At 42.8% G+C, this 16,464-nt stretch overlaps 1 protein-coding gene and 1 pseudogene across 5 annotated transcripts in view; both read left to right on the forward strand.

The window, feature by feature from the left end:
* Positions 1-2,025, forward strand: part of LOC139385780 (transmembrane protein 177-like) — a 22,874-nt pseudogene extending 20,849 nt beyond the window's left edge.
* Positions 2,026-4,245: 2,220 nt separating this feature from the next.
* The window catches only part of LOC139399943 (tyrosine-protein phosphatase non-receptor type 4-like), a 105,778-nt gene continuing 93,559 nt past the window's right edge, over positions 4,246-16,464 (forward strand). For 4 of the 5 annotated variants that reach the window (XM_071145083.1, XM_071145095.1, XM_071145102.1 and 1 more), the window contains exon 1: positions 4,260-4,675. The gene's annotated coding sequence lies outside the window, so the exon portion shown is untranslated. Of the gene's footprint in view, positions 4,676-16,464 lie in introns of all 5 variants that reach the window. The other variant, XM_071145088.1, reaches the window with a different exon arrangement.

A 16,464-nucleotide genomic window follows, 5' to 3' on the forward strand; every position in this document is an offset into this window, starting at 1 on the left:
TAGGTCTGGGTATTGGTACCCCTTGTATATAGCTTAGTTATTGTGTGTTCTTGTATGTTTTGTTTCTCTTATAATATATATCTTTTAATCTGCATCGTTGGGAAAGAGCTGATAAGGTCACCTGTTGTGTTTGGCGCATGTGACAAATCAAGTTTGATTTGACAGACAGACAGACAGACAGACAGACAGACACACACACACACACACACACACAGACAGACACACCAAACAGAGTAATATGTCTAATTTATAACAGGCCCTATTAGAATACTTAACAAATGCAACCCTCCTTCCTTGAGGGTGAGATCACTGATCAGGTTTTACTGGGTAATAACTGCTTTTACTTACTGGTCTTTGAGGCTGGTAATTTTGTTTTTCACCTACTGCACTTAATTCAGAGGTAGAGGCAAAGTATGCCTCCTCGTGGTGAAGTTTGTTGGCTCGACTCGTATAAAAAAATATTCCAGCAGACTATGATAACAAACGTGAATTATAATAAAAATGGCTATTTTACCCTCATGCAGTGTTTGATATTCTTACAGCTTTAACACACTACTGCATTTAGTAAATTAGTGATTAGGTATTAACGTAAAACTGTCGTAAAACGTGCTGCAAACTGCTTTACTTCGTTTTGCTTAACTTTGGTCCTGCAGCCCTTGCATAGATCTATATGGCATGTGAGTTATCTTGTGAAAGCTTTATAAAATGTAACATTATCTGTTAATTCAGTATATTTGAGTTCATATAAAAGACTGTGTTGTACTGTTACAAATTCCTCACTTGACTGTCTGGCAGTCATCCACTACTATCGTCATTCATTGAGTGCTAGCCATACTAGCTAGCTAACTAACCAACCATTTAGCTAACCGACGAATTACACACCTGGATTGCATTTTGTGTTTGACCAACAGTGATACAAAATGGTGCATCTTTTTGCCAATTGCAGTATTATCGCGCAACAATTTCTTCTGACATAACTGGTACAGTATATTACCACCCATGCACACAGTGTTGTCTCAAGATGATTGACAATTTCATAATAGCAAGTCCAGAGGTGATCCGGATGGGGACTCGGACCTCATACTGTACATAGCATCCTTAAACCATCATGTGTAATGCCATGAATCAAAAAGAGGATGTATTCATAAGACGAGTTGGTCTACACTTTTTGGGTCTTATTTCAACTTTAATTCACCAGTCAGCCGGGTCAAACGTCTTGCGTTTGATTTTCTGTTTCTAGTTAGATCAATTCCTCTGAGGTCTGTAGCTAACGACCAAACCAACTGATGCCATGGCGTCACCGTTTCTGAAGTATGCTGTGATGGTACAGAAGTATCCCCGCCGCACCCGAGTACTTACAGGAAGCTGTACCAGGCCTGGAACAAAGGAGAACCAGACAGAATCTCTGACAAACTGGAGAGCGTCTTCCAGCAGGTCCTGTAGGAATCTGATGTGGGCTCCCCGGGTGGCTACAGTGCCTTTGCCTCATTTGGCTTCCACCCGGTCGGGCAGGCATGCCCTGGCTTCCCTCTGGTGCCCAGATTGGCATCACTGCCAACTTTAACAGCACGCTAGACGACCCTGCTGGCATTACCAACAGCACCATTCTCATCAACGGCAAGGAGGTGGAGTGGAACAGTGACATTGGCACTGCCCTCAAGGACGCGCTGGTGTTCTCTCCAGAGGCTAAGAAGTTTGCCATGGTACGGGCCATTCTGCTTGGCAGGGGTGATGGTCTACAGGGTGACCCTGAAGCAGATCTTCAGGCTGCACACTGGGCTTGTGGTCTTCAGGGGCGTAGTTAACATAGTGGCATTAGAAGCATGCTCCCTACACCTCCAGGAGGGATGGCATTGTGGGTCTACTCAAGGAAGAGAAGACCTAAAATGGACATTGGAAGCCCACTCATTTCTGCACAAAGAACCAAATATCACGTGAGCTTTGGCCTCTAGAGTTACTTGTAAAGTCTGACACGAGACTAGAAGCCCACTGCTGTTTGTACTAGTTTTTAAACAGGTAGTATTTATGCAATCACAATTACAGTAAGAAAAAGTGAATTTCAACCACATGTAACATTGCCTGAATAATGGCAGTCATCCCTAAACTTGAATGCTTCCTTTCCTCTTAACAGTGACCTCAATTTTACCTTTGCCTAAAATGAATGTGAACATTGGTTTGGATGTTATACATGTGAGAGGTGGTCTATATGTGCACCTGGACCTTTTGTGCTGTTGTAAAACACAAGGTACAATTAAAAAGCTTTCATAAAAAGCCACATTTAACAAAGTCTGTTATAATGTTAAACATGTACAGCTGACTTGTGTAAGATGGAAATGTGTTGTGATTGTTTTAACCAAAACAAAGAAAAAGAGAGCGAGGTGTGGGAATCAAGAATCTGTTTGGTTTAAAGAAAGTCATATTTTTAAATTTGGTTGCTTGGTGAGAATGATTTTAATATACAGCATTGAATCTCCTGAGTCTACACATTTAGTTGGTGGCCATTTAGGTTGTCTGCATATTAAATGGACAACTTAATAAAGTACTTTAATCACATCGCACACGTATCAAAAAAAGAAACAAGTAATTAATGCTTTGACAGCTTATGTTGAGAAAAACTGAACCCAGAGACTGTCTTTATCAAATAAAGGTGTATCTCAATGGCACATTATTTCTGGCAAAATTTTTGAGCCAGAACAAAATACACACTAGTCACAGCATTGACAGCTTCTTCATAGTCTTGATAGAGAGGCTTTCCTGGGTTATAAGAATGCTCTGTGTATGTGATTACAAACAACTCCCCTGATATTTTTATGCAATGGAAAATAATAAATTGTAACTAATTACTGTACTGGGTAAACACCAATAGTACCCTCAGCCTGGGTGAAGACGATATGGGGTAATTTGTGACAATAGGCGTAACACACACACTTCTGCAGCACCAAAGCTCAAGCTTTCTTCGCCTCATGGCAAAATGTGTGGAATAGCAGGAAATTAGCTGAGGTTCTTGAAAGGTGGGACAATCCTTGTCTGACAGGGACACTTTTTAATTTTTTGTTTATTTTTATAGTTGATCAAATTGATTATGTTGCATTATTTGAGCTTAAAATGTATATTTAGGGGAATCTTATAACTCCAAAAAACTATATTTTCTCTTTTCTAAATACTTTCAATATGAATTTCCATGTCAGCTCTATGCCTGGAAATGCCCTTGTCCTGAGCAAAGGATCACAATTTCAAACTCCCCCAAAATTCTAAACACAAATAGTGGATATTAACTGAACAATTATTGTATGTAGTTTCTTGCAATAGCCCTCTGACACTTTAAATAATATTTCTATGTCCAGAGATTTGGTCAACTCTAAAATCTTAAATTAATCAAGAATGAGCAGGGTCAGCAATACCATAAGGATCCATTACTTCAGATTTTTATTGAACCTTTATTTAACTAGGCAAGTCAGGTAAGGACAAATTCTTATTTACAATGACGGCCTACCCCGGCAAACCCTAACCCGGATGACACTGTGCCAATTGTGCACTGCCCTATGGGACTTCCAATCACGGCCGGTTGTGATACAGTCTGGAATCAAACCAGGGTCTGTAGTGACACGTCTAGCACTGAGATGCAGTGCCTTAGACCGCTGCGCCACTCGGGAGTTCAATTTTCATTGATTATTGTTTTAAATGTATTCTCAGTCTTTATTATACCACTTTGCCAGTGTCAGTAAAATATAGATTTTCATCATCCCTTCACATTATTGGACACAGTTGGGGGACGGACTATTCTTTTTTTAACCACATGATGTCGCCACAGCCCATTTCTAAATTGTAATCTACAGTCCCATTGTCAGGCCTAATCTCCACTGGTGTCGTATTGTTATAGTCACATTGACGGACCTAGGTATTTCCTGAATTTAGGGCAATGATAAACTAGTGTGGACTAATTCTGACCAACAATGGAAATGTAATATCCAGTGGCAAAAATTACTTGAGGAAATTACTATTGACTCCTCGCCTAATGACTATTCTGCTCCACACGTACAAACGTGATGCCAAATGCAGTTTCCACACTAACCTACATTTTGTAGACCTATAAAACCGGCAAAATACCAATTACTATGGCATGACAAATATAGATTGCAGGATTGCTCACCCGCGACTTCACAAATGAAAACCACGCTACCACGCCTCCCTATCCTGTGACTCCACCCCCGTGCACTGATGGCGCTGCGAAGATTGCGCCATAACGTTGCTATGCTGTTGCCTCTGCTGCAGCGAGCGAGCCTTGACGACGGACTCTGCAGTCCGCTGAGAAGTCAGAGACCGAATAATCCAATCCCCCCCAACATTTATGTCGCTCATACCATCACATTTACAAATCAAAGGAATTGTAAATATCATTCACTCGGTCTGAAATGACTGCTGGTTCGCTGTAGCCAATGGTTGCTGTGTCTTGCGTGTGGATTATTCGTTGCCGAGCTAGTCCGAGATTCGAGCCAGGAGGGCCCGCAGTTGAATGTGTATGAAGCTGAAGGCTCGGTGATAAAGATGAGGTTTTGTCGGAGTTCGCAGCGGGTGAACTGAACTTGGATTTTCAGTCCCTCACCCTAAACTCATTTCCCGCTATAAGAAAACCATATTACTTAAAAACTGGACGCCCCTGGAACTGTTTATGACGGTAAGATAATTTACTAACTAGCTAACAACCTTTTTACTGAAAAGTAATGCAGCTTGCTAGCGTAGCTACTGTAGCTAACTAGTTTGATAGCTGGTTGTGCTAACTTTAATTAACCTAGCTAGCTAAATTGCTAACAAGCTAGCTAGCTGTTTGCTCTGACGTTTGCTCTTCATAAACCTAACCAATACACCATTGTTTTGGTAACTACTTAGTTAAAAACATTTACTGTCCCATACTCAGGTCAATTAAACAATGTAGGCTATGCCTTTAAGTTATTATTGGAAATAAGCTGTTCCCTGAATCCACTACTGCTATTTCAGTGTAACGGTAGTCACAAGATTTCAACTACACTTTTCTGTGTGGAAGCCTCTGAAGCTTGACAGATGATGGCAGGAGAAATATGATTACCGTATTTAGTAATCCAAATATTTATATTTTAATTACGCAGTTAAGTTAACCCTTGCAGAAATAGCCTAAAACATAACCTATAAAGTATCCAGTTACAGTATCCATGGCCCACAATATGAATGTACTGACAGCTGCATCAGTCTTGTAACTTGCTGGTCATTTTGAAACAAGAGTAGGAATGACTTTAAGTCGAGGGTTTCCTTCTCTGTGATATTACTCAAGGTTGTTTTCAAGTGAGTAAATCGATAACTGATCTGTGTTTTCTGAATTTAGACAATCATTTAGCTAATGTGGTCAGCTTTAACAATGACGTAATCCTCAGACATCGTATTTGTGGTGGTGGAAGCCCTTCGTTCGAGTGTAGCTAGCTACCTGGACTGATTTCCACCTGCGTACTCACTACGGGAAAGCAAATTCAATTACACATCTTTTTTGGTGTCATGGCAGTAAACCAAAAAATGTTTTGAATTCCACATCAACTCAATTCAGTTTTTTAAATTGAGTTTAGTTGCACTGAGCCTACATCACCACTCGTCTCCAAATTGTAGGCATTCTCAGGTCCACAAATCTCATTCAATCAAACCAACTAGGACGTTGAATGACCAGCTTCTGGTTAGACAGAAGAGGACCTCTGCACTTTCACACGTCCTCATATCATTTACTTAATATGGCCCCCATAGATTTGCATCACATAGCCTAATCCTACTGGAGAAAGCCATGTCAGGATTCAGTGAGAAATCAGATTCATGCCTACGAGACTGTGGCTGTCTTTGCCAGGTGAGGGGCCTCTGTCTAAACTAGAATAAAACCTGTTTTAGGGGACTCAGCTGGTAAAGATGAAATGGCCTGTGGAGAGAGTCCTGGCTTAATGTGTTGTGCACCTGAGCCAGGCATCCCTGATTTTGAAGTGGAGTGTGGGTGGGGTTTTGGGAGAGTGGGGCTCAGGTGCTGGAATAATTGGGATAGACTGCACCTACTGACATGAGCATTGGTGAAGCCTGTCGAACATCTCATTCCAAAATCATGGGCATTAATATGGACTTGGTCCCTCCCTTGCTGCTATAACAGCCTCCACTCTTTTGGGAAGTCTTTCCACTAGTTGTTGGAACATTGCTGTGCGGACTTTCTTCCCTTCAGCCACAGTAGCATTAGTGAGGTCAGGCACTGATGTTGGGCGATTAGGCCTGTCTCATAGTCGGCGTTCCAATTTATTCCAAAGGTGTTTGATGGGGTTGAGGTCAGGGCTCTGTGCAGGCCAGTCAAGTTCTGCCACACTGATCTCGACAAAAAACAATTCTGTATGGACCTCGCTTTGTGCACTGGGTCATTATCATGCTGATATAGGGAGTGGCCGGAATTCCCTAAATGGTTTTCACAGTTGAAAGCACAGAATTATCGATAATGTCATTGTATGCTGTAGCGTTAATATTTCCCTTCACTGGAACTAAGGGGCCTAGCCCAAACCATAAATCAGACCATTATTCCTCCACCAAATCTTCCAGTTGGCGTTATGCGTTGGGGCAGGTAGCGTTCTCCTGGCATCTGTCAAACCCAGATTCGGACATCGGACTTCCAGACGGTTAAGCATGATTCATCACTCCAGAGAACGTGTTTCCACTGCTTCAGAGTCCAATGGCGGCAAGGTTTACATCACTCCAGTCGACTCTCGGCATTGTGCATGGTGACCTTAGGCTTGTGTGGGGCTGCTCGGCAATGGAAACCCTTTTCATGAAGCTCCCAACGAACAGTTATTGTGCTGATGTTGCTTCCAGAGTCAGTTAGGAACTCTGTAGTGAGACAATATTTATGCACTTCAGCATTAGGCAGTCCCGTTATGTGAGGTTGTGTGGTCTACCATTTTGTGGCTGAGCCGTTGTTGCTCCTAGACGTTTCCACTTCACAATAACGGCACTAACAGTTGACCGGGGCAGCTCTAGCAGGGCAGACATTTGACGACCTGACTTGTTGGAAAGATGGCATCCTATGACTGTGCCACTTTGAAAGTCACTGAGCTCTTCAGTAAGTCCATTCTAGTGCCAATGTTTGTCTATGGAGATTGAGTCAATCAGTCAATAAATGTGGCTACTCTGAGAGGGCAGCAGTTCCAAGATTGATGGCTGTGTTGACTTGGCTCAGGAGTACCTCAGACAGCTCTTAGCTTAGGAGTAACCGGAGACAGGTCTTAGCTTTTACAGTTTCTCTCTGGTTAGTAAACCCCTGCACTGAAAGCCACATACTCACTGGGTGTTCCAACAGTGTTATGTGTGCAGGTCTAGGGCACCATGTCAGCACCCCTTGCAGAGACAGCATGTGGCAATCCATAAGAGTGCGGTGGGCCAGCCTTGCGGATATCACATCCATTTAAGCAAAATTCCAAACGTCTAAACACAGCTGTGTTTACTCTCCTATCTCTCCCAGCCTCACGACTCCGAACCAAAGGTGTTTTGGCTAATCTTTTAATTTCGTAATTCGGTTATTGCTGGCTTGCCAGTTAAGTGAGTGGTATTCATCAGCTAAGGCAACATGGTGCACAGAGGAATGAGTAGGGCTCTAAAGTGCAACCATTTTGATCACGTGCTCTAATTTGCTGTGACACATTTAATATTGAAAGTGTTTATTTTACATTTTTCTTCAATAGTGATCAGGGACGTGCAACTAATAGTTTTCCTTCACAGAAAATTTGTCAAACGCATTCGGCAGAAAATACATTCATTTTCATCAGATGACGACAAAGTGCAATGTTTTTGGCGGGCAGCCACTCAAGTAAATTATCTTTCAATGAAAAAGCAAGTTTTTTTGGCAAAAATTATGCATTGCCATCATTTCTATTGTTTAGGCCTATAATTGAAAGAATTTAGCCAGCTACATTTCCTAATGTTTTGCTTAAAGTTAATATTTCATTTTACCGGAGGCTGGTTACACAGAGAAAAGTAGCTACATATCACCTGTTTGTGAATTCTCATCCGAGTTTAGAAGTGCAGCTGAAGCACAAAATTAGTCTGCCGAGCAGAAATTACAACAAAAAGTATTTTAGATCAGGGTTTACGAAACACAGCAAATCAAATTGTATTAATCACATTATGTGGATATATTGAAGCAACATCTCAAGACGTTAGTCAGGAAGTTCAAGCTTGGTCGCAAATGGGTCTTCCAAATGGACAATGACCCCAAGCATACTTCCCAAATTGTGGCAAAATGGCTTAAGGACAGCAAAGTCATGGTATTGGAGTGGCCATCACGAAGCCCTGACCTCAATCCCGTAGAAAATTTGTGGGCAGAACTGAAAAAATGTGTGCGAGCAAGGAGGCCTACAAACCCGACTCAGTTACACCAGCTCTGTCTGGAGGAATGGGCCAAAATTCACCCAACTATCTATAATACCACATTTACCTCTTACTGGTATACATTTGTTTTAGAAACAGTACAATGCGTGCTCATCCTTTTTATTTTTTATGTAATTATGGCAAAAAAATTATTTGACTGGTAGATATTTTTTGAATCTACCTGCCACAGTGGCTGGTGGACCAAAAAGTTAATTTCCCACCCTGATCTCGATCAAAAAAAAATATTGTGCTCCTAGATTTTATGGTTTTCGCCTAACTTTTTAAAGTTTTGCGCACCAGTGCTACAGTGCTACTACCAGTGTGAGCTGTTTATTCACGCTCCTGTTTGTACTGGAATGTGCTTTGAAATGAAACATTTTGCACTACACAGTATAAGTTAAATTAAGTGCTTTGAAAGGCTTGTCATGGCTCACAACACTATCATCCCAGACATCCTGGACCCACTCCAAGTTACATACCGCCCCAACAGATCCACAGGCGGAATCACAATTGCACCCCCCCCACTGCCTTCTCCGACCTAGAAAATAATACCAGTGAGGATGTTCATCGACTACAGCTCTGCGTTCAACACCGTAGTCTCCTCCAAGCTCAGTACCCTGGGGCGGAACACTTCCCTCTGCAACTGGATCCTAGACTTCCTGGCGGGCCGACCCCAGGTGGTGAGGGTAGGCAAAAACACCTCCACCACACTGGCCCTAATCACGGGGACCCCAATAGCATTGTGCGTTTCGCCCCCTCCTGTACTCTCTGTTTACCCACGACTGTGTGGCCATGCACAACTCCAAGTTTGACACAACTTGTGTTTAGCCTGACCACTGACAGGATGGAGGTCAGAGATATGGGAGTGTTGTATCAGGACAACAATCTCTCGCTTAACAGCAGCAAGACTAGGGTTGCACATTTTGGGGAATATTCAGTGGTGGAAATTTTCCATGGGAATTAACGGAAATATATGCAAATTAATATTAATACCATTTAAAATGTAATGTTTTTTTGCATTGTGAGTAACTCTGTGATTAACTTCCCTTGGAAAATTTGCGTAAATCTTCCAGAAGGTCTGGCAAAGGGTCAGAAACTAAGAAGCTAATCGTGGACTACAGGAAATGGGGGGAGGTTGCACATCTGAACACCCCATCCATATGGACGGGGCCGCAGTGGAGAGGGTCAATCACTTTAAGTTCCTCGGCGTCCACATCACTGAGGACAACATGGTCCTCTCACACCAGCGTAGTTGTGAAGAAGGAACAAGAGCTTTCCCCCTACCATGGCCCTTTAGATTGTTAGATGTACAGTCTTGGCCAAAAGTTGAGAATGACACGCATATTAATTTCCACAAAGTTTGCTGCTTCAGTGTCTTTAGATATTTTTGTCAGATGTTACTATGGAATACTGAAATATAATTACAAGCATTTCATAAGTGTCAAAGGCTTTTATTGACAATTACATGAAGTTGATGCAAAGAGTCAATATTTGCAGCGTTTACCCTTCTTTTTCAAGACCTCTGCAAGCCGCCCTGGCATGCTGTCAATTAACTTGTGGGCCACATTCTGACTGACGACAGCCCATTCTTGCATTAAAAAAAAATGTATTTAACCAGGTAAGCTTGTTGAACAAGTTCTCATTTACAACTGCAACCTGGCCAAGATAAAGCAAAGCAGTGCGACAGAAACAACAACAGAGTTACACATGGAATAAACAAGCGTGCAGTCAATAACACAATAGAAAAAGTCTATATACCGTGTGTGCAAATGGAATAAGGTGGTAAGGCAATAAATAGGCCGTAGTAGCGAAGTAATTCGAATTTAGCAGATTAACACTGGAGTGATAGATGAGCAGATGATGGTGTGTAAGTAGTGATACTGGTGTGCAAAAGAGCAGCAAAGTAAATAAAAAAATATGGGGATGAGGTCGGTAGATTGTGTGGGCTATTTACAGATGGGCTATGTACAGCTGCAGCGATCGGTTAGCTGATGTTTAAAGTTAGAGGGAAGTGTAAGTCTCCAGCTTCAGCGATTTTTGCAATTCTTTCCAGTCACTGGCAGCACAGAACTGCAAGGAAAGCTGGCCAAAGGAGGTGTTGGCTTTGGGGATGACCCGTGAGATATACCTGCTGGAGCGCGTGCTTCGGGTGGGTGTTGTTATCGTGACCAGTGAGCTGAGATAATGCGGCGCTTTACCTAGCATGGACTTATAGATGACCTGGATCCAGTGGGTTTTTCGACGAATATGTAGCGAGGGCCAGCCGATTAGAGCATACGGGTCGCAGTGGTGGGTGCGATAAGGCTATTTGGTAACAAAACGGATGGCACTGTGGTAGACTGCATCCAATTTGCTTAGTAGAGTATTGGAAGCCATTTTGTAGATGACATCGCCAAAGTTGAGGATCGGTAGGATAGTCAGTTTTACTAGGTTAAGTTTGGCGAAATAGGAAGCCGATTTTGGATTGGAGATGCTTAATGTGAGTCTGGAAGGAGAGTTTACAGTCTAGCCAGACACCTAGGTAGTTGTCCATGTATTCTAGGTCAGAACCGTCTAGAGTAGTGATGCTAGTCAGGCAGGTGGGTGAGGGCAGCGAACGGTTGAAAAGCATGCTTTTGGTTTTGCTAGCGTTTAAAAGCAGATGGAGGCCACGAAAGGAGTGTTTTATGGCATTTAAGCTCGTTTGGAGGTTAGTTAACTTCTTGAGTGTAGGGGGCAAGATTTTCGTTTTTGGCTAAAAAACATACCCATTTGAAACTGCCTAGTTCTCAGGCCCAGAAACTAGAATATGCATATAATTGTCAGATCAGGATAGAAAACACTCAAGTTTCCAAAACTGTCAAAATATTGTCTGTGAGTATAACAGTACTGATATTGCAGGCGAAAACCTGAGGAAAATCAAACCAGGAAGTGCTGTTTTTCCTGAAAGCTCTCTGCTCCATTGGATGCCTTGACTCCATTTAAAGGGATATCAACCATATTCCTTTTCCTATGGCTTCCTCAAGGTGTCAACAGGCTTTAGACATAGTTTCAGGCTTTTATTTTGAAAAATGAGCGAGAAAGATCACATTGCGTCAGTGGATAGCTGGGTAATAGCAGAGTTTTGCTTGCGCAACAGAGTGGGGTAGCCATTGTCTCTCCCTCTCCTATTGAAAAAGTGACAGGCCCGGTTGATATATTATCGATTATATATTTTAAAAACAACCTGAGGATTGATTATAAAAAACCTTTGACATGTTTCTGTGGACATTACGGATACTATTTGGAATTTTCGTCTGCGATGTCGTGACCGCTCGAGCCTGTGGATTTCTGAACATAACGCGCCAAACATATGGAGGTATTTTGGATATAAAAATAATCTTTATGGAACAAAAAATAAACATCCAAAGATCAAAGGTAAGCGATTTAATCTATTGCTTTTCTTGACTTTCGTGACCAATCTACTTGGCTGCTAGTGTTTGTAATATTTTGTCTACTGAGAGAGATGTTCTTACATAAACGCTTGTTATGCTTTCGACGAAAAGCTGTATTGAAATCTGACATGCCAGGTGGATTAACAACAAGCTAAGCTGTGTTTTGCTATATTGCACTTGTGATTTCATGAAAATTAAATATTTGTAGTAATTTATTTTGAATTTGGCGCCCTGCAATTCAGTGGGTGTTGATGAAATTATCCCACTAAAGGGATGGGTGCGTCAAGAAGTTAATCGGAATGGCTGATTTAATTAGGGCCGATTTCAAGTTTTCATAACAATCGGAAATAGGTATTTTTGGGCGCCGATTTTTGCCGATTTTAAAAATATATATATATTTATACCTTTTATTTAATTAGGCAAGTCCGTTAACACATTCTTATTTTAAATGACGGCCTAGGAACGGTGGGTTAACTGCCTTGTTCAGGGGCAGAACGACAGATTTTCACCTTGTCAGCTCGGGGGATCCAATCTTGCAACCTGACAGTTAACTCGTCCAACGCAATAATGACCTGCCTCTCTCTCGTTGCACTCCACAAGGAGACTGCCTGTTACGCGAAGGGAGTAGATGCCAAGGTAAGTTGATAGCTAGCATTAAACTTACCTTATAACTAGTGATTATGATTGATTGTTTTTTATAACGACACATGGTTGATGATATTACTAGTTTATCTAGCGTGTCCTGCGTTGCATATAATCGATGCAACGCTGGGGGATGATTTAACAAAAGCGCATTTGCGAAAAAAGCACAATCGTTGGACGACTGTACCTAATCATAAACACCAAGCCTAATGGCTGGTGTAACTGATGTGAAATGGCTAGCTAGTTAGCGGGGTGCGTGCTAATAGCGTTTCAAATATCACTCGCTCCGAGATTTGGAGTAGTTATTCCCCTTGCTCTGCAAGGGCCGCGGCTTTTGTGGAGCGATTGGTACCGCTGCTTCGAGTGTGGCTGTTGTCGATGTGTTCCTGGTTTGAGCCCAGGTAAGGGTGAGGAGAGGGATGGAAGCTATACTGTTACACTGGCAATACTATAGTGCCTATTAGAACATCCAATAGTGAAAGGTTAATGAAATACAAATGGTATAGAGGGAAATAGTCCTATAATTCCTATAATAACTACAGCCTAAAACCTTTACCTTGAAATATTGAAGTCTCATGTTAAAAGGAACCACCAACTTTCATATGTTCTGAGCAAGGAACTTAAACGTTAGCTGTTTTACATGGAACATATTGCACTTTTATTTCTCCAACACTTTGTTTTTGAACATTGAACATGTTTCATTATTTATTTTTGGCTAAATAGATTTTTATTGTATTATAATAAGTTAAAATAAGTGTTCATTGAGTATTGTAATTGTCATTATTACAAATAAATGTAAAAAATCTGGCCGATTTTAATCGGTATCAACTTTTTTTTGGTCCTCCAATAATATGTATCGGCGCTGAAAAATCATAATCGGTCGACCTCTAGTCTAGTGTCACCACCTTTGAAGAGGGGCATGACCGCGGCAGCTTTCCAATCTTTAGGGATCTTGGATGAAACGAAAGAGGTTGAACAGACTGGTAATAGGGGTTGCAACAATGGCGGCGAATAATTTTCAAAAGAGAGGGTTGAGATTGGCTAGCTCAGCTGATTTGTACGGGTCCAGGTTTAGCACCTCTTTCAGAACATCTGCGCTCTGGATTTGGGTGAAGGAGAAGCTGGGGAGGCTTGGGCAAGTAGCTGCGAGGGGTGCGGAGCTGTTTGCTGGGGTTGGGATAGCCAGCAGGAAAGCATGGCCAGCCGTAGAGAAATGCTTATTGATATTTTCGATTATCGGTGGTGACCCTGTCGCCTAGCCTCAGTGCAGTGGGCAGCTGGGAGGAGGTGCTCTTGTTTTCCATGGACTTTAGTGTCCCAAAACCTTTTGGAGTTAGAGCTACAGGAAGCAAATTTCTGTTTGAAAAAGCTAGCCTTGGCTTTCCTAACTGCCTGTGTATATTGGTTCCTGACTTCCCTGAACAGTTGCATATCGCGGGGACTCTTCGATGCTATTGCAGTCCGCCACAGGTTGTTTTTGTGCTGGTCGAGGGCAGTCAGGTCTGGAGTGAACCAAGGGCTATATCTGTTATTACATTTTTGAAAGGGGCATGCTTATTTAAGATGGTGAGAAAATTACTTTTAAAGAATGACCAGGCATCCTCGACTGACGGGATGAGGTCAATATCCTTCCAGGATACATGTGCCAGGTCGATTAGAAATGCCTGCTCGCAGAAGTGTTTTAGGGAGCGTTTGACAGTGATGAGGGCTGGTCGTTTGACCGCGGACCCATAGCGGATGCAGGCAATGAGGCAGTGATCGCTGAGATCCTGATTGAAATCAGCAGAGGTGTATTTGGAGGGCAAGTTGATCAGGATATTATCTATGAGGGTGCCCATGTTTACTGATTTTAGGGTTGTAACTGGTAGGTTCCTTGATAATTTATGTGCGATTGAGGGCATCTAGCTTAGATTGTAGGACTGCTGGGGTGTTAAGCATATCCCAGTTTAGGTCACCTAACAGAACAAACTCTGAAGATAATTGGGGGACAATTAATTCACATATGGTGTCCAGGGCACAGCTGGAGCTGAGGGGGTCTATAACAGGCGGCAACAGTGAGGGACTTATTTCTGGTAGAAGCTCGAACTGTTTGTGCATAGACCTGGAAAGTATGACAGAACTTTGCAAGCTATCTCTGCAGTAGATTGCAACTCCTCCCCCTTTGGCAGTTCTATCTTGACGGAAAATGTTGTAGTTGGGTATGATTTTTTTTTTTTTTTTTTTTGAGAAGTCCAGCAGGCATCAGTAATGTAGCCAAGTGATTACAGGGTCCAGTGTACAGCAATAGATGAAACGGGGAAGCCGCTAGGTAGTCGTTACTACGCCAGCACACGGGAGACACAGCGTTTAAAGTTAGCAGTCCGGGGTGGGTAGAAGCATCTGCTCTGTCGTCCGGCAAAGGCCGGTTGAGGGCACACCTGATGTAATTACGTCTGCGGACTAGTCGTGGTGGTACGACGGGGCGCCGTGTCGACGAAGGGATGGCGAAAGAGGTTTTGTAATTGTGGTAATTTCATTTGCTAGCCGGGAGATACGCCTGTCTCAGGGCTAGCTTCGGGGCTGGGTCACTCTGTGGCAGCTAGCTAGCTGTGATGATCAATTGTCCAGGGTTTACAGCAGGAATCTGTAGTGGAGAAAAACAGTCCGAGGCTGGCGGGTATTATCCAGGCTTAAAAAACGTCTGGTGCCTGAGCAGAGGGTAAAGACCGCTAGCAGTGGCTAACAATGACTAAATAGCTAGTAACTTAGCTAATTAGCTGGCTAACGTCTGATTGAAAGTTTTGGCTAAAGTTTGAGGCGGGTTACTGGAAGGTATATTTCTTTGAAAAATACATTGGAATATATACAAGAAGTAAAGGAGAGCACAACAAACCACGTCTGCACCGCTACGCCATCTTGGCGTAGCTACGCCATCGAATCAATGCTTAGAGTTTGTCAGAGTTTGTCAGAGTTTGTGGGTATTTGTTTGTCCAACCGCCTCTTGAGGATTGACCTCAAGTTCTCAATGGGATTAAGGTCTGGGGGTTTCCTGGCCATGGACCCAAAATATTGATGTTTTTTTCCCCGAGCCACTTAGTTATCACTTTTGCCTTATAGCAAGTTGCTCCATCATGCTGGAAAAGGCATTGTTCGTCACCAAACTGTTCCTGGATGGTTGGGAAAAGTTTATCTTGGGGGATGTGTTGGTACCATTCTTTATTCATGGCTGTGTTCTTAGGCAAAATTGTGAGTGAGCCCACTCCCTTGGCTGAGAAGCAACCCCACACATGAATGGTCTCAGGATGCTTTACTGTTGGCATGACACAGGACTGATGGTAGCGCTCACTTTGTCTTCTCCGGACAAGCTTTTTTCCGGATGCCCCAAACAATCGGAAAGGGTATTCATCAGAGAAAATAACTTTACCCCAGTCCTCAGCAGTCCAATCCCTGTACCTTTTTACAGAATATCAGTCTGTCCCTGATGTTTTTCCTGGAGAGAAGTGGCTTCTTTGCTGTCCTTCTTGACACCAGGCCATCCTCCAAAAAGTATTCGCCTCACTGTACGTGCAGAGGCACTCACACCTGCCTGCTGCCATTCCTGAGCAAGCTCTGTACTGGTGGTGCCCCGATCCCGCAGCTGAATCAACTTTAGGAGACCATCCTGGCGCTTGCTGGACTTTCTTGGGCGCTCTGAAGCCTTCTTCACAACAGTTGAATCGCTCTCCTTGAAGTTCTTGATGATCCGATAAATGGTTGATTTAGGTGCAATCTTACTGGCTGCAATATCCTTGCCTGTGAAGCCCTTTTTGTGCAAAGCAATGATGACAGCACGTGTTTCCTTGCAGGTAACCATGTTTGACAGAGGAAGAACAATGATTACAAGCACCGCCCTCCTTTTGAAGCTTCCAGTCTGTTATTCGAACTCAATCAGCATGACAGAGTGATCTCCAGCCTTGTCCTCGTCAACACTCCTTTTGTGGCAGGGCTGAAATGCAGTGGAAATGTTTTTTGTACTATCAGCATC

The sequence above is a fragment of the Oncorhynchus clarkii genome, chromosome 3, assembly GCF_045791955.1.
Source record: "Oncorhynchus clarkii lewisi isolate Uvic-CL-2024 chromosome 3, UVic_Ocla_1.0, whole genome shotgun sequence".
Taxonomy (NCBI): Eukaryota; Metazoa; Chordata; class Actinopteri; order Salmoniformes; family Salmonidae; genus Oncorhynchus; species Oncorhynchus clarkii.